Consider the following 22,774-nt stretch of genomic DNA (forward strand, 5'->3'; position numbering starts at 1 on the left):
AATGATTCAGCATGTACATTTAATAATGTTAAAGAGCTTTAATATGTATTAATTAGATTTTAAAGCTAACCATTTCATGAGTGCGTGCATATTCTGTGCTTCTGATTGGCTGTACTTCAATTTATTTCATGTTTCGTCTGGTGAAAACAGCCAAAATACCTATCACTGCAAATCTCGTCATGTAGTGTGTTGTTAGGACACAGGGTTACAATGTAACCTGCTCACCTAATGTTTACGCCCGTAATTTTTATGATATTTACTAGTTAATAACCTCATGCGGAACTCTGTCTGTTACTGTCCACTGGACATGTGTACACATATGTGTATATGTGCGAAATTTAAGACATTAAGATTTTAAGACCCCGTGGACACTGAAAATATTAACTCATCATTGCTGGATATAAACTGCACATAATAGTAAATGTTGCAAATACCTTTTTGTTGCTTGAGTTTCTCCTCTAGAGCTCGTTTTTTTTAGATCTTTTTTTTGTCACAATAATTAACATCAATTAATATTAACATATTATAGCTTTGAGATGTAAATTTCCCTCCCTACAAGAAACTCAATCTGCAGCACAACAACAAAACATATTTACAAACATTTAACTGAAAATAAGTAGACAACATGAATGATTAAATGACTGCACAGTTTCATTAGCTATACGTTTAAACCAAAACTGCTGCTCTTCCCCTCAATTATTCATCTCCATGTTATTGCAGAGGACACTGAAAAAGAATTAAAAACCGCTGATTCGCCCTAATTAATGTTCTCCCTGATACTCTCTACAGATGTCTTAGATTTCTCTGCTAATATTTCACCGTGTTTAACCCAGTCAAACATTCAGCTGGTCTATTTTTCCCCTAGTCTGAACCCCCTTTTATTTCTCCCGCCTGTCTATCCGTCCCGTCCCCACCACATTCTGTCTTGTCTCTATCTCTCCCACTAAATCACCACTTGATGTTTCTTAATTTATTCCACTCTTTCTCTCCTTTTTCCTCCCACTCACGGACACACGGCGTGGAGGGGGGTGCTATGTTTTCTTTGGGCGAAACGTACGTTACTGTGTGAGAGAGGAGACTTTAAATAAACATCTGCACAGCATGGCCACAATAGAGTCTTTTGTGTTGAGATGTGGAGAGAAATGATGATGTTTGGAGGGCCATTTTCAGCTCAGTGGCGACATGGACGCAACGTGAACACTCTCAGACAGATCTGCTCACTCAAAAATGATAATTCTGTCATTGTTTACTCACTCATGGTGCTCCAAAGCTGTATGATGTTTCTCAACTGGGAAAAATTCGAAAGTCTGCGCTGGTTCGACTTGCCATGCAACTACACTTAACAAGGACTTTCTATGGTAGCTTTGAAAAATGAATTTAAACAAGCATCAGAAAAGTTGCCCAACATGCTGTGAATTGCGTGTAGGCCTGAAGAGATCACTCATAAAGAGTTAACACATATGTTTGTGGTTAATTTGTGACAGGAATCTTGAGCGCCATACTATCCGTGCTCAGGACGTGTCATGCACAGACCGATCATTTCAGGCATGTTTAACAATATTTAACTGTGTGAATATGTGCATTGTGTTTGTTATGACTTATTTTTATATTTTTCACTTTCGTTGGAATGCATAAGTGTTATTGTCTTAAAGGGCACCTATGGTGAAAAATCTACTTTTCAAGCTGTTTGGACAGACATATGTGTAGATATAGTGTATAGACCGCCATATTGGGGTGATATAAACACACCCAGTGCTTTTGTTTTTTAATTTAACAACATAAAAACGGTGGACCAATTGGAGCGGTTTTCAGCTTGACCGCAACTTTGCGTAGGAGGGTGGTCCCCCCCGCCCACCAAATTGATTGACAGCTGCGCGTATTAACATGTCCCGGTAGTCACGTGTATAATCATATCAACAAAAGAGGATGAGCGCAAAGCAACTGGGAATAAAAGGTCTTTTCAGTTTGCCAAGATCATCAATCATCATCAAATGTGATCAAGAGTGAGTTTTACAAGTTTAAAATGTTTTAAAACAGTGTGCGTGTGTTATGAATTACAGCGGTTCACTTCAGCTTTACTTCATCAGCACAGCCGCGTGTCAGAACAATTATAAAGGAAGATCCAGGTTTGTGGACGTTAAATCAGGTTTATTTTGTAAATGAACATAACAGATATCCATACAGCAGTGGAGATTAACCTGTATCCTGTCACATATGCGTGCAAACAGAGTGCAAAGCTAAACGTGCACTCTGTCTGTGTGTGTGTGTGTGTGTATCTGTGTGTGCGCGTGAACTTTGTAACAACATTGGGTACGACTCATTTTTAAGTTAACTCAACACAACAAATGCATCAAATAGCAATTGGTAAAGTTCTTACTGTAGTATTTTTCACAAACACTACGTGAGATCTGCTTCCTTTATGTCTGTTTGTTGTCTGACGCAGCCGAGGGAGGAGATTAAGGCACGCTAAAATGCACGTAGAAACGGTGGGCGGGGAGAACTAGCCTTAAAGGTGCAGTACAACAAAACAGCCTCCTGGTGCAAAAATGTATAAAATAGAATCTTATAAAAGGTATAATAAAAAATCTGATGGGTGTTTTGAGCTGAAACTTTACAGAGACATTCTGGAGACACAAAAGACTCATATTAAATCTGGAAAAAAAATGGGTAACCTAGGTGCCCTTTAATGTATTTTACAAAATTGCCCTTTTTTATTTATTTAGTATTTTTAATATAATTATTATTTTACTATTATTATTTATTCATTTTTGCATGAGTATGTATTTTTATGGCTCTGCCAGCATAGGGTGGGTGTTCTTTGGTTGGTATTATATTTGGTTGCTAATACAGTATACTGTATATGCATCACTTTTTTTGAAACTATAAATTTTTTTTTTTAATTAAAAACAGGTATTATTTTTTATTTGTTTATTTATTCATTAATTTAGGTTTTAAGGCCATATCAGCAGTATTGGCTATATTTATGGCAAAAACATAAACTGATATGATTATATATTGTATCTTAAACATACATTTAATAATAAAAAAAACAACAACAAAAAACATACAAGTAGCAACAACATTGAAAACAGCCATATACAATCTTTTAGTTTGATTAAAGATAAATAATCTAAAATTGCTCCAGAAGACACCTTTTAAAACATTTAACTTAAACTATTTCCCGAATAAAAACGTTCTCTAATATCATTTAAAAATACACATTCTATTAAAATATGCTTTATAGTCAAAATATCATCAAATAATTCACAAATCGTTTTTTCTTCTCCTTTCAATAAATATGCGCGAGTCTTGAGTGTCCAATTCAATATGCCGTATATTCTACCTAGTCATGTCTATTTTCAAAATGATAATTATTTCTTTCATTTACAAATGGATTCACTTCTTACAATTTGTTATTCCAACATTCATCCCATTTGCCATTTCTCATTAATATAGATTTAAAACAGGTTTAATATCAGACACAGGAATTCTACATTCTGTTATCTATTATTTTTGTTTGTTTGTATTTGTCTTTTTTGACAATCAAAGTGGCAGTATAGCCATTGACTTGCATTTTATAATTTACCATGGATCATGGATTTCAGCTGAAAATTTTGTGTACTGAAAAAAAGGTTTTGTGAATTTTGGCCTAGAAATGCTAAATACAATTTTAAAGATAATAAAAGTAATAATAATAATAATAATAATAATAATAATAAATAAATAAATAATTAAATAAGTAAAAAGGGGCATCACAGTGGGTAGCACAATCGCCTCACTGTAAGAAGGTCGCTGGTTCAAGCCTAGGCTGGGTCGGTTGGCATTTCTGTGTGGAGTTTGCATGTTTGCATGTGTATAGGTGAATTGGATAGGCTAAATTGTCCGTAGAGTATGTGTGTGAATGAGTGTGTATGGATGTTTCCCAGTAATGGGTTGCAGCTGGAAGAGCATCCGCTGCGTAAAACATATGCTGGATTAGTTGGCGGTTCAATCTGCGGTGGTAGATTTATAAAGGGACTAATCCGAAAAAACAATGAAGGCTGAATGAATACATAAATAAGTTTAAAAAATAATAATAATTGTCAAATCATCAACTTTAAATAAAAAATGATAAAATATTGAAAAATAATGGTCATAAATCATTAGGATGGATGGATGGATGGATGGATGGATGGATGGATGGATGGATGGATGGATGGATGGATGGATGGATGGATGGATGGATGGATGGATGGATGGATGGATGGATGGATGGATGGATGGATGGATGGATGGATGGATGGATGGATGGATGGATGGATGGATGGATGGATGGATGGAATTGTTAATTGCAATTATTTGTTTTCCAATTAATCAGCAGCACAAGTCCATGATATAAATGATTCTGACTGAACTAATCAACAAATGATTAATAGATCTAATCAAAAAATCTGAATAAAAAGTTTGCAAACTTGCCACTGCAACTCGTAATTCATAAAGATGTCAAAGATTTGGACTTTTACACTCGCTGTAGTTGGATGGCACAGAGCATGGAAAATAGTTCTCGAAATACATCTGGTGGCAGCAAATCCAATTCGGAAAGTTATGATAAGTAAATTATGACAGAATAAAAAATTCTGAACTTCAACTGATACTGAAACAAACCTCCAAATATTAAGAAACTCAAAACTTAACAACTAAATGTAAAACAAAATTCTCTTACAACCACAATCAAGCACCAGCCAATATGATATCGATTTTCCAATACTAATAGTCAAAAACAAAACTTACCAGTATTTACAGTATATGCAGACCCAATACTTCAACACTTTTGCCTCCCGCTACACTGAGAAAAAGCTGCATCTATTTCTGTTTCCCATCAGCATTTGCTCTTTGTTTCAACACACTCCACACCAACAAATAACACTCTATGCAAATTAATGCCTGCAAATTGTTTTGGATCTGTATTTGAATATTTAAATGCTTCACTTTAGATCTAGATATATGGCAGCAATTTCCATACGAGTATGAAACAGGCACACACACACACAATACATGATAGCGGTATGTCATTTTTTTTTTCCCAGGAAGACAAAGTTCAATCAGATACACACCAAAAACACACATTCCTACCACAATGGCAACTTTTTTTTAGAAACACCAGGTCACCCAACTAACACAACAAATGGCTAAAGTCTGAAGTAAGTGTTGTGGGTTCAATGATCAGAAAAGCCGCCCACATTCTGCCATTTAACCAAATTGGATGTGTTGATAACATTGAATTTACATATAGCATAACAGTTCTGGGTGATTATTGCCAAAAGCAGCCTAGAGACGCACATGAACTCAACGTAGGTTGCTTACAAGAGCATCTGGGAAAGAAGTCTAACATTTGGGTCAATGCCGCAGGATCACACTAGCTGTTAAAGGCAAGACAATGCAGGTCAATAAGGGTAAAAAAGAAAAATAAATAACCATTAGTTATCCCCATACGTCTCCAGATGATTGATTACAGTAGGAATTGTAGACTTTTTTTGTATTATACATTTTTCTAAAATGTTAAAATATGCAAATGAGCAAGGATTTGATTAAATATGCCCTAATTGTCATACATTTCAAGTCTGACCACTGAATGAATGAGGTTTGAAATTTGTGGTTCATTTTTGTAAATATTAGAGTCAAAATGTTGTCTCCAGTTTTTGGGTCAGTCATTTTATCACTGCATAAATCAGAAAATATTCTGAAGAGGGTTTTTTGTGTGTGTGGTTCCTCGCTATAACGCAGTTCACCTTTTATGGCCTTGTAGTTTTGCCGATATGTTAGTGCAATTTGACATGCTTTTTTTTTTTTAAAGCATATTACATTGACTATTTTGCGGATTTCGCCTATTGGGGTTATTTTTAGAACGTAACTCCGAGAGAATGAGAGACCACTGCAATAATATTGTCTATAATCAGACTTCAAAAGATTTCCCTCTGTAAAAGTCTTCAGAATATAAATATGAACGAATCTGTGAAGTTTACTGTATGTACAGTAAGTGCTGCTGAAATGGGGATTTATGAATCAGTGCAAGTGAAACCCTTTAAAAATATGTATTATAATTAGAATCTGTGGACAATTGATAAAGAGCAACAAAAGAAACACTTTAAACTGTATTTTAGATGTTTTCTTTACAATAGACTAACAAAAACACTATGTGAAAAGTCAAAAAAGCCTAACAACTACACATTCAGAAATAAAGGTACGAGAGCTGTCACTGGGGCAGTACCTTTTCAAAAGTCCTTAGAGGTACCTCAAAAGTAAATATCAGTACCCAAATGCACCTAAAATGTACCTTTGGGGTACCAATATGGACTCTTCAGGTAAAAATATGTACCTTTTGAAAAGGTTCTGCCCCAGTGACAGCCCTTGTACCTTTATTTCTGAGAGTGTAATAGTGTACTTATCTTGAAGTGATAGTTGCAACCAGAAAAATAGCATTTACTCATCCTGAAGTTAATCAAAACCTTTATGAGCTTGTTTCTTCTGATGAACACAAAAGAAGATGTTTCGAAGAATGTTGACATCTATTGTAGAAAAAAGTACTATGGATGTCAATGGCTACCGGTTTCCAACATTCTTCAGAAAATCTTCTTTTATGTGAAGCTCATGAAGGTTGGAAAGAAGTGGAGGGTAAGTAGATCATCACAGAATTTTCATTTTATGGGGTGAGCTTATTTTAGTTGTCTAAAATTGTATCTAGCTTAGCATTTAAAATACCCTCAAAGGGTCAACTACAGACATGTATGACCGTTGTTCTTCTTGGTTATGCAAGGTCATGCTATTTGCTTAAACAGATGGCCAGATTACGCTGGACGGATCGTAATCCTGAGTCTAAGCTTGCCGGCTAGCGTTTGTTACTTTGTGTGGCTGGAGGAAGAAAAAATTCAGATTTTGAGAAGGACAAGATGAGAGATGCTTTGATCTTTTGACTTTGAGAGGGAGATACTGACTTGCTCCTGTCTATCTGTCTCTAAAGAAAAAAATATGACTAAATATCATAGGGAAATGTCAAAAATAAGTGTATGAACATGGCGAACATATATTTTTAGGAAAAACCAGTGAAAGGATATGGTGCCTTAGTTAGAGACAGAAAGATAAGATTTTTTGTGTTTCCATATTGTGATATTAAAATGTATTTATTTTTACTTTCATATTTTAAATTTTTTTGTCAATTTACTTAATTATATATTTTATACACACACACACACCAAAGTTATTATACAGAACAAACCTTAGAAAGCACAAGCAAACAAAAAATACACACACACACACACGCACGCACGCACGCACACACACGCACGCACAAACAAAATAATATTTGTATATTTATGCATGAATTTATGATAGATAAAACTATACTACACTATACTACACTGTAAATAATGCTGGGTTCCACACAATTCCTTCATGTTGTCCCAACACAAATTGATTAAGTTAACTTAATTGTTTTACAAATTTAAGTGGCTTGAACATACAATTAAGCTGTCCCAAACAAACCCAAGAATTGTTTATTGAGCTCATTTTATTTAAGTAGTTTGAACAAGCAGCAAAAATAATTTTTTTGAGTGTAATATTACTTATTTCATTGATTTAAACAGTTTGGCTAGTTGTATTTTTTATTAAATGCTATTTTTTATTTCCTATCATGTAAAATTCCTTAGAAATATTATTCACATTTTACAAGAAACGAAAGTATAATTTAAGCAAATCAGCCTATTGCTGTGTTTTCGAAAAACAAAAGCAATGAACACTGAAATGCAAATTATAGTTTTATATTATATTACTAATTTTAGAAAATTTTAAAACATACTTTTATTTTTACTTTTAAAAACTTTTATTTCAATTTGATTAATTTCAACTGAAGTGGAATATTAAATAGGAGGATTTATCTGATTGGTGCATCATGTGGTAGCTGATGCGGCACCAGCTGTGATCAATCATAAGCACACGCTAAACTCAAAATTAGTTTATAAATAAACTGCACTTACCATAATGTCAGTTTTTTTCCATTATCATGCAGGCCTAGCGTGTAAACAGACTTGTTCTATAGTTTAATCTTAAAGCTAATAAAGAACAAAATTGATCATTGAATGATCATTGAAACTTAAATAAATTAGTTAATACTGTTAAATAAAAGCAAAAGCTTAAAATTAAATTTTTTAAAAATAGTAAAAAAATAAAGCGATTTCTATTTGAGAGTGTAAACAAAGACTTTGCTAATAATTTAATCAGCTCACTTGAACTTTTACATACAGTAAAGATATAAAACAATCCAACAGTTAGGAATAAAATATTATTTGTAAATATATTAAGGTTACATTGGATTAAAGACCTATCAGCACTGCTATGTAGGCATGGGCCAGTATAAGATTCCGAAGGTATGATAACCTTGAATAAATATGTTTAGGGAGCAAAAGAAACAAAAAAAATTATCAAGGAAACATAAAAAAAAAAAAAAAAATTAAGTCCATATGAACAGGAAGTTGCTGCTGACTATAATTTCAATTTGATTGATTCAATTGAAACAGAATATTAAGTAGGGGGCAGGGTTTATTTTTGCGGTCCTCTCATGTTTCACTTGCACCAAATTAACAGTTTAAAGCAGCAAATGGGTAAAAATTACTAAAATATTATCAAAACAGGCCGTTGTTTCAGTAAATTAACTTGAAGAATTAAATGTTTACTTTAACAAGAACAATGCATGCTATAGCAAAATAAATATTTAACATTTTGATTTCATCCAGATTCGCAAAAAGAATCACCCATTTATACAAAATTATCCAAAGAAGCCTGCATTGTGTTCAGTCGACACAGAAAACAGCAGCCGGCACTTTAAATGAGAGTGAAACTGCGAATATGACTGGGCAAGAGCAGAAAGACAAACAGAAAAAGGCAAGAAGAGGATGAGATGGCAGCTTCGGCAGAGGCCTATAGGATGCCAGCGAAGGTGTCACTAATCTTCAAGTGACCCAAGGGGAAAGAGAGAGGAACTGTCGGCTTCTTTATATTCGGGGTGCTGTGACTCATCTGTTGCTTGTCACATTGGGTTTGGAGGCTCCGCGAGGCGGCCATGACCTCAAGCGGCACCCGCGTCCTCCCGTCTGTGTATTTACAAACACAGACAGGCCACAAACAGCCTGGGCTGAAGTGCTCTGGACGTATCACACCAGCCAACAGAGGGAGAGAAGAGGAGGACGACAGATGGGATTGACCCTTATGTCACCATGCTGGACACAATGATATTGCCTGTGTGTGTACTGTATAAGTGTGCATGTCTGTGTGTGTGTGCGTCTTTTATTACTTCTGTTTAGTGTCCACAAATATAGAAATACCAGTACATTTTGATCTTGTGGGAACATTTATTTTGGTCCCATAAGGAAAATGGCTCATAAAACACACAGAATGCAGTATTTTGAAAATGTAAAACGCAGATTGTTGCCTGTGAGAGTTGATTTTAGGGGTAGTGTTGGGGATAGAATATACAGTTTGTACAGTATAAATATAATTATATTTATGGGAAGTCCCCATAAAAATAGATGTGTGTGTGTTGGCTGCACAATATATTGTTTACGCTTTGATATCACAATGTGTTTATCTGCAATAGTCACATCAAAGGATCTGCAATGTTATGTTGGGATTATTAAAACCTGACAATCTAATAGGTTCTAATATAATACGAAATGCATTTTAATGTATTTTTAAGCCCTGTGACTGTTAAATCTCAAGCAAATTTAAACCATTTGGCCACAAGAAATTCTGAAGTTTGTAACTATAACAAAGATTAGTAGATTAATTATTTATACAATGAAGACTACACGGTGTTATTTACATTTGACTATTGCGTTTCTCAACCTCAATGCTGTTAGACTCCAGTGAAAACTATGAAGCGCTGTTTGTTTCATTTTTATCTTTGTTCTATCGTTTTCATCTGTACTTTACTTGGCATTTTTTTGTATATTTTGTATATTTCATGCAGATGCACTCCCCTTAATTATAAATACTTTCCAAATAGAGTTACTTAAGTCATCTTGTGATACTACTCAAATTGCAATACATAAACGTAGAAAAACAAAATCAAGGGTTCACACTTAGCTGATGATTGATGAAGCGTGTTTGGCATGCTGTCCCAGGAGAAGATTTGTTATAAGAGGAATTGTCGTAAGAGATATATAGCTGACTAAGAGTTAATCTATGGTGCCAATTTGGATTGGTCAATTCACTTATGACGCATGTCACTGGACGGTGAGAGGTAACCAGGAAAGCCAGGGGAAACCCACGCGAGCAAAGGGAGAACATGTAAACTCTGCACAGAAATGTTGACTGGTCTGGTAAGGATATGAACTAGTGACTTTCTTGCTGTGAGACAAAAGTGCTAATCACTGGGCCACCATGCCGCCCTATCTAGAGAGGAGGGATAGGGGTGGAAGGGGGGATTCTTCAAGACGAAAATAACAGAGTTGTGAAACTCTGGTTATTTATAGTGGGTTAGGATTTATCTGATTGGTGCATCGTGTGATCACTAGCTGTGATCAATCATAAGCACACGCTCCTCTCGAAATTAGTTTATAAATAAACTGCACTTATCGTTATGTCAGTTAAGGACAAGACAGAATAATCATTGAAAATTAAATAAATTAGCTATTACTGTTAAATAAATGCAAACGTTTAAAATTCTAAGTTTTGAAAACAGTAAACAGAAAGTGATTTGAGTGTGTAAACGGAAAAATCTTGCTAATGATTTAATCAGCTCACTTGCACTTTTACATACAGTAAAGATATAAAACAATTCAAAAGTTAGGAATAAAATATTATTGTAAAATTGATTAAGTGTACATTGGATTGAAGACCTTTTAGCACTGTTATGATGCATCAGACCATTGTGATATTGCACATTCATCGGTTTGACAGCATATATAAATTAAAAATAAAAACAACCAGAGTTAAAAACCCTTTTGTGTGAGGAACAACTTCCTTCCTCCTTGGATTCAAATCTGACAGTTTTAACAGCTTATCAAAAGCCTTTGTTTCTCACTTGAAAACATTGCATTAGTAACTAGTATTTGAATTTTTTCATTCCATTGTGTAGATTATTATAATGTCTTAGTGATGACAAAACAGAGGATCGAAAAACTGAAAACAATAATACTCTGTATATGTGAAACCAAAGTCACATTCGCAGCACAAACCACAAAGTGCAGGTCCAATTTTCTGCTCGCTTTCTATTATGGCAAAGTTGTTTGCATGATTCTTTAACGAAAAGTCTTGTTTTTCTTTCCTGTGCTGAGGTATTTCCTATTTACACAGGAAGCTGGGGGCGGAACATAAAGGAGTCCTTTTTTGTTGTTGTTTTTAAGGTTTAAAATGTGTCTATTTTTAAAAGCCTACCAAGTTTTTTATGTGTATATACAGTGCATCCGGAAAGTATTCATAGCTCTTTACTTTTTCCAAATTTTTTTATGTTACAGCCTTATTCCAAAATGGATTAAATTCATTTATATCCTCAAAATTCTACACATTCCATTTTGGAATAAGGCTGTGACATTAAAAAAAATTAATAAATCAAAAAAGAAAATCATCAGGCAACACACAAAAAGGCAAAATCAGATCTTCATTTAATGTTTTGCTGTTCCCTTGTCAGCAATCAGGAAAATAATCATTACTACTGGTAGTAGTAGTAATTGCTGTAGTAGTAGAAGTAGTCGCTGTAATCACAGTAGTAGTAATAGTAGTAGTAGTAAATGTTGTTGTTGTAGTAATGGTCATTGTAATAGTAGTGGTCGTAGTAATAATTGCTGTAGTAATAATCGTTGTAGTAGTAGTAGTATTAGTAGTAGTAGTAATAATCGCTGCAGTAGTAATCACAGTAGTAATAGTAGTTGTTGTAGTAATGTTCATTGTAATGGTGATTGTAATAATAGTAGTAGTAGTAGTAATTGTTGTAGTAGTAGTCACTGTAATAACAGTAGTAGTTGTTGTTGTTGCGGTAGTAATGGTCATTGTAATAATAGTAGTAGTAGTAGTAGTAGTAATTGATGTAGTCGCTGTAGTAACAGTAGTTGTACTGGTAGTGGTAGTAGTAGTAGTTGTAGTAATGGTCATTGTAATAACAGTAGTAGTAAAATTGCTTTAGTAGTAGTTGCTGTCGTAACAGTAGTAGTTGTAGTAATGGTCTTGTAATAGTAGTAGTAGTAGTGGTAGTAGTAGTTGTAGTAATGGTCACTGTAATAATAATAGTAGTGGTAATAACTGCTGTAGTAGTAGACGCTGTTTCCTCATTCACACTACGAGAGACTCACAGCAGCAAAGCGACCGTTCATTTCAACGGAGAGTGAGTGGCTTACGGCGATCTCAGGCTACACGAGCGACATCGACCATTGGCGACCAGGTGGGCATGTCGAGCGATGCAACAAAGTTGAGAATCCTTCAGCCTTTCTTGAGAGACAGCCAAAAAGAGCACCAGTAGAGCTCACGTAATCCTCTCAGCTCGCTCAGAGGCCGGTTGTTTTCTCTGAGCTGTAGACCTACACAGACCTCTGTTTGCAGCAATCGCCACCCAGAGCGACAGGCAGCTACAAGGTCGCTGCTAGTGGGAATGAGGCATTATTATTATTATTATTATTATTATTATTATTATTATTATTATTATTATTATTATTATTATTGTCTTTTTTACTGTCATTATCTTTTTATTATTGCTGTTGTCATTTTTACTGTCATTATTATCATTATCATCATCGTCATCATCAATACATCATTGTTGTCATTTCATACCACTGATTGGTTTTGTTTTGTTTTGTTTTATTATATTTTATATTTATATGGTATATTATTAACTTTAGTTTTTGATATTTAATAATATACTTTCTACTGTTATGCATGTTGTAAGCATCTATATATTTTTTTGTGTTCTTATTAAAAATGTACTTTGATTTGTCCACCCAGTATCTTTACACACGCATGCACGCACGCACGCACGCAAGCACGCACGCACGCACGCACACACACAAGAGCACATGCGCACGCACACACACACCAGTATCTGACTGTTTTTTTTTTTGTAAAATAAATAAAAAAAAAATATTTAAAAACTAAAGAAAACATTAAAAAGATCTTATAAAATATTCAACCCAGCACTGAACAAATGTTAAATGTCATTTGCTGCACAAGCTGCCATCAAGTACGTCACAATAAAGACATAAAAAAGAGGTAGAAAAGCTCTGAAAGGTGTCGACTAATGTAACTAATGGAATGTATTAAAGTACTGCGGTTTGCCTTAAGATCTTTCCTAACCCAAATAATTAGTCAATATTAGAAAGGTTAAATTCAACAGCGAGGAGAGCTTTCATGTGCTCATAAATGTAGTCCTCTCATTAGTCATAACCCATCTGCAACATGTAAGTAGCAATTATGAGTCCTAAAAGTGCTTTTAAAGAAAGTGGTAAACCATGTGCAAGACGTTTAAGCAAAGACCCTCTTCAATAACTCTTGTCACAGTTGCCTTGCCGGCCACTTTAAAGCCGGACCTTGCAAAGTACACTTTAATGGACAAGCTCCAATGCACCTGCTTTTGCACTCGGTTCTGGTCATAAATCTGAATAACTAAATAATAACCTGCACTCGAACGTATTTTGGAGTGCTTTTTAACTCCGATGGCCAAAACTTTGGACTTTCACAAGAGCTAAATTTCCTTAAAACACCCAGCAGATCAATATTCAACAGGAAATTGTCGTTCATCTCGTGTTCGTTTGCATGCGATGTGAAGGATTAATGCATTACAACTCATCTGAAAGTTGGTCAGAGGAGCGTGTTGTTTTGTTTGTTATGATTAATTCATGTCAGCAACACAAAGCCGAGCCAATGTCACCGTATTGACTTTCAAATCGGTGATCTCTGAACTAACGTGAAATGGTGTAGTTGGAAAATGACAAGAGATTGATTTCCATAAGTCTCATAAGCACAACTGACTATGTAAATAGGGCTGATTTCTTTACGGGGGTGGGGGAAAATAGCTCCGCTCTCCATTTACATTATCAAATGACACAATTTACATTCATGTTTTCCATTTACTATCAATCTGTAACATACACAGTTGCAAGCAGGCATAACTGTTAGAAGCGTTTCTCTAAAACGTCGCCTGTTTGGGCTTGAAGGAATACCTTTTTTTTTTTTTTACAGGAGCTCCATTAAACTCACAATGTATGTATAAAAACAATTAAAATTTGACAGAAATGAGATATTTAGATTTGTTTTGAATATAAATTTACATTTAATCATTTAGCAGATGCTTTTATCCAAAGCGACTTACAAGTGAGCATAAAAGAAGCATTTGTTGCAGAGTTGCTGTATTTAAATGCTGTGACAAGTCTAAGTTGTATTATACTTAATTAATTTATTTTTTGCTGCTGTATTTTTATTTTTAAATATACAACTGCTAATCACTTGTTTCAGTGAAAATATGCTGATAAGGGCACATATGGGATGCAATGCAGTGCAAAGGATCGCTTTTTTGTGACTGAAGGTCATGAATATATATGAATGTTTACTGTAAACAAGTAGGGCATTGTGACATGTGGGCAGTGTCATGGTTAGTTTGTTGTGTTTACACAGCACACAGGAAGTGAAGGCTGTGAGAGACATGGATCAAGAATGACTGTGACACTGCACAACTCATAAACTCTCTGCAGTCTTAAAACTGACATTAGCACGTTGACGTTTGCGAGTATCAACAAATTTGTTTTGTGAATAAATATCAAGCTAGTTGTCAATTATTTAAAATAAGCACAACAATTACTAAATTAAGAAATAAATGAATAAATAAATAAAATTACATCAACTGTATAATAAATTTATAACTTCAGAAAGTAAATATTAAATCTAGTTACACAAACAAACCAACAAACAAACAAATAAATTAATTAATAACTGTATAAATAAATAAATGCCATTTTAGATAAGTACAACAATTACTAAATGAATACATAAATAAATAAACTAAGACATCAACTGTATAATAAATATATTACATTAGAAATTGAATATTAAATCTAGTTACACAAACAAACTAATTAACTAACTAAAGTAATAACTAAATTATATAAATGGCATTTATTTTATATAAGCATAACAATTACTAAATGAATAAAATTACATCAACTGTATAATAAATATATTACATTAGAAATTAAATATTAAATCTAGTTACACAAACAAACTAATTAACTAAATAAATAACTAAATTAAATAAAGAGCGTTTATTTTGAATAAGCACAACAATTACTAAATAAATAAATAAACAAAAATTACATCAACTGTATAATAAATATATTACATTAGAAATTGAATATTAAATCTAGTTACACAAACAAACTAACAAACAAACTAATTGACTAACTAAAGTAATAACTAAATTATATAAATGGCATTTATTTTATATAAGCATAACAATTACTAAATGAATAAAATTACATCAACTGTGTAATAAATATATTACATTAGAAATTAAATATTAAATCTAGTTACACAAACAAACTAATTAACTAAATAAATAACTAAATTAAATAAATAGCGTTTATTTTGAATAAGCACAACAATTACTAAATAAATAAATAAACAAAAATTACATCAACTGTATAATAAAGATATTGCATTAGAAATTGAATATTAAACGTAGTTACACAAACAAACTAATTAACTAACTAAATAACCAATTAAATTACATAAACGGCATTTATTTTAAAGAAGCACAACAATTACTAAATGAATTAATTAATTCATTTAGTAAATTCATAAAGAAATAAAGTTACACAAACAAACTAATTAACTAACTAAATTAATAACTAACTAAATAAGTAAAATAAATAAATAAATGACATTTATTTTTTAAAAACATTCAAACAAATAAACAGGTGACAACTGACAATAAACAAATAATTATATATTAAAACTAAAATTATTTAAAAATGAAATCTAAAAAAATGAATAAAGTATTACATGACTTGAATATAAATTTTTAATATTCTAAATAACAGAATAAATGTTTATAATAGACTTATGCTGTTCCTAATTTACTTGCATATACTTCCAAATATATTGACTTTGGGACTATTTTGCTTAAAAACAATTACGAAAAATAGGTTAAAAAATATTTAACATTCAAAAAGTGCAGTTTTGCAAAAAGCATTCGCTTGAAAATGCCACTTGGTATAATAGTGTGTTATCTGCCGCAATGACATTCATTTGGAAGTGTCATTTCAGAAGATGTCATTTCAAACACAAACACTCACTCACAGCTAAAAGTGTGAAAAGACATACCATTCAGCATCCACACAGCTGGAGCGCTGCACTCTCCTGCCTGCAGAACAGACAGCAGGTAGAAAGAAAGGCCAGACAGAAGAGAGAAAGAAAGAAAAAAAAAAACAGCACACATCAGTGAGAGAAATGAGGAAATCTGCTGAAACTTTGAATCATCAGAGACTGCTGCTCCATATCCAGTTCCCCAAAAATCACTGATGTAGATTGCGTGCTAATTATCCAGCCGATATTGTGATAGCTTTATCTCCAGACAAATCAAATGGAGTTTTCTTTCCAGCCGAAGAAGAACAAGGTAACTAGGGAGAGAGGTCACTTTGAAACAATTGTTCATTACTTGCTTCCGTCGAGTTTATTTTCGCACAGAGCTTAAATAATCTGGCCTTACATTTTTAGCATCTTAAAAGGGCAAAATTCCCTTGATTAAACAAATAATAGCACATTCAAGAAAACTGTAATTGGGTTCAAATTGATTCGAGCGGATGCTCTAATTGCATTTAAACACTCTTCCTCCCTAACCCTAGATTCACAGCTTCTTAATTACTGGCCCTCTCCACGCGAATCCCTCCGGCGGCGAGGTGGAAAAATAAAAATAGTGTGAGTTTTACGGCACATTGTTAAACTGACCTATAAACTTTTTTATTCAATATAAATGAAGGCCCAGTGGAGGCTGGGAGGGTGAGGTGTTGAGGGAGCGCTACTAAACTCAGATTAGCCCAATCCCCTCTGGACGCTGATTCTGTCACTCATCTTTGCCGACTTTCTCCCTGCCGCTGAAGGGAGGGAGAGGCACAAATGTGTTTCCTGAGAGAGGTGGAAAAGGCACATCCTGATTAGGAGAACGACAGGCCGCCCGGCCAGCGCAACCGCCGCCGCTGGTGTCTTTCTTGCAGAGGCAGCAAAAGTTGCGTGTGCCAACTCAAACAGGGCTTTCTTTCACATCGTGTGTGTGTGCGTTTGGCCTTCCTGAGGGCGCGCTGCAGCTGGAGCTCTCTGAATAAAGGTAACAGGCGAAAAGTCAACGCTACTGTAAACCCTCCGCCCTCCCCCGTCTTTCACCAGGACATTCCGAATCAAAAGAAGAAATGACCCCACCTAAAAACATGCGCATTGTTTTTATGTTGGCTTTTTTTTTTTTTGCTCCTTCCCACGAATCACAAAGGAAAAAGTTAGTAAAGAGAGCAAGCGCTCATTTTATTATTTAGACCTGTGATTGTGCCTAACAAAACACCAAGAGAGAAAGTGACATTCAGTGGTGGTTAAAAAAAAAAACAGCAGTTTGAAAGTGATTAGACTCTTTATTTCATTGTTATGAGCTTGACACCAGAGAGGAAACCAGAACAATCCATTCAACCATGTTTTCCTTTTTTTTCTTCCTCCCTCTTTCTTGCTCTCTGAATTTAGAAACACTAATTAGTTTTGCTCTCATAAACCCAACCTGAAAACGGCCAATTAGATAGTGTGAAGTAGGAGACGTGCTGAAGAAACAAGTGCTTGAAGGGAGAAAAAAAAAAAAAAAAGACGACTAAAAACCTCATCATCCTTCAATTACAGCTTTACATGCGGCGCAGCGAAAGAGAAGAAAAACATTTCACACTTTCGGTGTAGAACATATGCCAGTTTGCCGTTTAACGGGAATAGGCTACACGGACGTACAGTGTTATGTAAATGAAACACGATAATGCTTCATCTGTATTGGTTGTTATTGGAGTCTCTTGGGGTGTATTGAGGTCATCGTGCTAACCGAACCACCTGGCTAACCAGCGCAGCAGCTGGGCTTTAGCGTAGCAACCAGCCTGACCAACGCGTTCCCCTAAACCACCTGCGCTAATCTGATATAACAATTCCCTGTTTCAAGGGTACCTTCACCAGAGAAAAAAAGGCCGCTTTTGTTTTTTGTTTTAGTTTTCCTGCCAGGTGGCTTATTTTCATACAGAGGGCGTCATAAAGAAATTAATGATAAACTTGAGCAAAATTGTCTTCAGGAATTTTTGGGGCCCGTCCCCTGAGTTGACCTGGGCGAGTCTTTCATCAGTGTCAGAGCGAAGACTGATGGCCTGTCAAAAGAAAAGCCCTCCTCCATTCCTGGCCGGCTCCTGGGCTGGGCAGAATGGCTAAAAAAAGGGGTCTGGGCGAAGCGGCGCTTGACGCTTTTTGCCGGAATGAATTCTCAGATGCCGGGGTCGCTGCCAACGTCCTTGCAGCCAACGGCTGAGAGGGCAGCAGAGTTCATGCTAACTGCAGCTTGGACCTGCGCTGAACATCTGCTCATGAATGAGCCGGCCGCCTACTAAAAAAGTGCTGTGGCACTACCAGGGCCTGCTGATGAAAAATTCAACGCTCTCTTTCTCCTGGCACGCTTGTTTTGCGTCTATTCTCCTGAGCCCGACCCTACGGAATCATATTAAGAGAATCTGTGAGCGCGCAGCAGAGTTTATCTGGAAGAACAGCTGGTGCTGAAAAGAGATCTGCTGTTTCAGGAGAGCTCAGGGACTTTAGCACAGAGATCTGCCATCATGTTCATCGTTTGTCCTTGAAGAAGCGGAAAAAGGATTAAACGAGTACTGTAATATGTTGGGAGAGGTAGTTCAATTTAGCAGATTACCATAAATCTGATGGATCATGGTAAAAGGATGTACAGGGTTAACCTGTGTTCAGTGTCAAGATACATACAATTCTGCTAACATTGTGCTTGACCAAACATTTTATTTACGTCTCAGTAGAAATATTTGAAAGTACAGTAAAACAATATACGGTTAATAACATGACGAATCACCAATGGGGTAATTAAAAAAAGCACAAAGAAACCTAAAAGCTGAAATTTAATAAATTATCCCAATATTTATGTGTTTGCTCAAAAACAGCTTAAACATGGTGATATTATTCATACCTTTTATTTATCCTGCAGAACAATCCATTATTAAGCTTAAGCTATAACTCACAGGTAAGTAGATTCTAAATGTTTAATGTGACAAGTACAATCAAGTCCAGTATATATATTAAAAGCATGCACCATCTAAACCGTTTTCCACTAAATGAAAACATTTACATTTTTCATTTATACCAACCAATATATACATTTTGTCTAAAGCAACTTACTGTACAAATGAAGAAGCCATCAAGTGACTAGTCATATAGAGCCAATACTCACACAAAGGAATTATAATAATCAAATCTGAGCTTTCAAGTAAAGGAACTAACTATCATTATTCAAATACATATTGCAATATTACAAATCGTGAAGTTGTATGACTACATTACCCCTATGCTAAAAAACTGTCAGATGGGGTGCCAGTGGCTGGGATGCACAAGAAAAGAAACCAAAAAGCCACTCTGGCTGCATTCTTGCATCCTTATTTATTTAAAATCTCTTCACTGCTGCTATATGGCACTCATTTAAGCATGTGTTGTTATTCTGACCTCAAGTGACAATGACGCAACCCAAAACTCACACGTGAAAAGAACGAGCGCCTGGATTCCTTCACCATTTTCAATGTGCTTTGCACTCATGCTCCCCTGGCGTCTTTCTGTATCTAGGCAACCATCAACTGTTTACAAACAGACACACTATTGCTGCAGCACTGATGCAAGTTTAAGGAGAAAAAGTAAAAAGCACTGCAGTGTTTGGATGTGGTCATTAGTCAACCAGTATTACTGAAATTTTTATATTACATACAAAGTGTGAAGCGGGTTAGTTAATTAACATGAATTGCGGTGATTCAGATGCGATTCAGAAAAGTTCAGATGTCTTTCAACTAGGTGTATTCTCCCTCCATTGGAAACATTTTAATAAAACTATAGACTTCATACCAACCTTTTTTTTTTAATCGTTATTAATAATGGTGTTCGGTCAATAAATACAGATACAGATTTTAAATGCTGCCACTAGTTCAGCAGTCCACTTGGAATTGGGCAGATCATTCCACCACCAAGAAACAGTTAACTAAAAGGTTCTGGAAAGTAATTTCAGAAAGTAGTGTAGACTTGTATATTTACACAATTTGTACAATACAATGTCACAGATTATGCATTCCCTCAATTTCCTTTGGTTTATTCGCTTCTTTATTTAGTTTTTTTTTCTAGAGCAGAATGAACAACCAATTCTACAACTTTTCATTTCGCTATTTTTATTTTAATATATTAGGTAGAGACACTGTTAAATGGTCTCAGCCTTATTCTACGAATGCTTGATTATTCAATTGATGCTTGAGTTGTGCAAAAAAAAACACACAAAAGAATGATTTTATAGAAATAGCTGCGCTGTCACTTCTTCTTCAGTCTTCTCCCGGACGCTGCAATTTACAGGTAATGATAATCATAATGTCTACTTTACTTTATAAGTCCAGCTAAATATTTGATTTACAAAAACGAAAATCCATTGTACCTACAGGAGAGTCAGGGGTTTTATTTGGAAACCCATAACTATGAGTAATAGCAGGAGTTTAAGGAAGTGGTCAAACTGAAATAACTGATTACCTCACATTCAGCAATTTCGCTTCTGTTTCGGGCCAGGATAGGTTCAGCTCAGTGAGCCATAAACATTTTGTTTGTGTACAGTGTACTGTGGTAAAATACGGAACAGAAGCTACAAAATTTGGTTTCCATGTTCACAGATGGTTCCAAAAGCAGTGGAATGTTTTACAGACATCAGCAAAAAACACACACAAAAAAACAAAAAACAGGGGAAGCATTAAAATAGATATTACATCTTATTTGTTTCCGATTGACACGTTCCAACTTCCCTGAGATTCTGGAGAACAGAAATTGCAGCATTTGTCATACAGTAATGCTGGCTGTGACTTTAATATGCAAAAAGGCTTTTTTTGTGCACAGCTGTGATTTTTGTCTTGATGCACCTTTAGATCAGTTTTCGTCAAAAAGCCCCTTTAAACAGATGTTCTTCAAATGTATTCTCAAAAAAAGTTGATACTACGTCAGTCAGTCACATATAATTAGGTGTTTTTGACAATTATGCATTAACCATTCGATACAATATATTTACGTGCATACATTGATTAATTACATTTAAAATACTTGCATTTGACATACACTCACCGGCCACTTTATTAGGTACAGCTGAACAACTGCACGTTAACGCAAATTTCTAATCAGCCAATTACATGACAGCAACTCAATGCATTTAGGCATGTAGACATGGCCAAGACGATCTGCTGCAATTCAAACTGAGCATCAGAATGGGGAAGAAAGTTGATTTAAGTGACTTTGAACGTGACATGACTGTTGGTGCCAGACGGGCTGGTCTGAGTATTTCAGAACCTGCTGATCCACTTGGATTTTCAAGCACAACCTTCTCTAGGGCATACAGAGAATGGCCAGAAAGAGAGAAAATATGGCAGTTCTGTGGGCGCAAATGCCTTGTTGATGCCAGAGGTCAGAGAAGAATGGCCAGACTGGTTCGAGCTGACAGAAAAGCAACAGTAACTCAAATAACCACTCGTTAAAACAGATGTATATAGGAGAGCATCTCTGAACGCACAACACATCGAACCTTGAGGCAGATGGCTTACAGTAGCAGAGGCTGTGCAGTGAATATGACAATGAGTTCACTGCACTCAAACGGCCTCCACAGTCACCAGATGTCAATCCAATAGAGCACCTTTGGGATCTGGTGGAACGGGAGATATGTTTAAATGTTTAAATAGCCACTATTGACCAACTCTCTGCATACTAACCCAAAAATGTGTACATTTCACTCTTTATTTCATGTACAAAAATCATTTAAGTGCTGTTAAGCGTTTTAAGTTTGTCTAATCAGAATACAAGGGTGCAATTGTAGTCTCCAAAACATCACTTGATCAGACTTGCTCTTATTTTGTAATGAAAACACCAGATCCTTTGCATAAAAATAATAATTTTATTCATAAAGTCACTCAATGCAAGTATGTTTGTTCAACTAGTTTAAATGTAGACAACATGTATACATGCTTTTAAAAAATTATGTAAATGCTATATGTTAATACCAGGTGGAAATGGTAATGCATCTCAACTGGTAATTTGCAATCACTGAAAATGCATCCCAATACTGGGTGTAAAAATGCCTAATGTGTCCTTAGCAGCTTCTGTGGGGTTGTCAGATCTGAAGTCTTGTTAGGTAGTTGCTAAAGTGTTAAGAGTGCTAGTTAGTGCATTGCTGTGTGGTTGATAGAACAACAGAAACTGCTTTTCTTTTCCCTGTGTTTGAGAAGTTTGCAACAGTATAAACCTTCAAAACATTTTAATATGAAACAACTGGCATACAAATTCAATATTATTGCGTTATTAAAAGTCAGCACTGAGGTAAACGTTCAATAAGCCATCCTATCAGATCCAGAACTGTGTTTTATCTTTTTAATACATCTAAATGTGTCAGTAGTATGCAGCGAGAGAGAGGGAAAAATTGGTAAATATGACTGCTTAAATTTAATGCGAGCATTGTTGACATATA

The 22,774-nt window shown here is 35.0% G+C and overlaps 1 protein-coding gene across 4 annotated transcripts in view; it reads right to left on the reverse strand.

Annotated features, from left to right (window-relative positions):
• The window catches only part of foxp1b (forkhead box P1b), a 287,035-nt gene that overhangs the window by 220,274 nt on the left and 43,987 nt on the right, over positions 1-22,774 (reverse strand). For 3 of the 4 annotated variants that reach the window (XM_056460382.1, XM_056460381.1, XM_056460375.1), the window contains exon 4: positions 16,333-16,372. The gene's annotated coding sequence lies outside the window, so the exon portion shown is untranslated. Of the gene's footprint in view, positions 1-4,770; positions 4,848-16,332; positions 16,373-22,774 lie in introns of those variants that run through there. The other variant, XM_056460376.1, reaches the window with a different exon arrangement.

The sequence above is a fragment of the Danio aesculapii genome, chromosome 6, assembly GCF_903798145.1.
Source record: "Danio aesculapii chromosome 6, fDanAes4.1, whole genome shotgun sequence".
Classification (NCBI taxonomy): domain Eukaryota; kingdom Metazoa; phylum Chordata; class Actinopteri; order Cypriniformes; family Danionidae; genus Danio; species Danio aesculapii.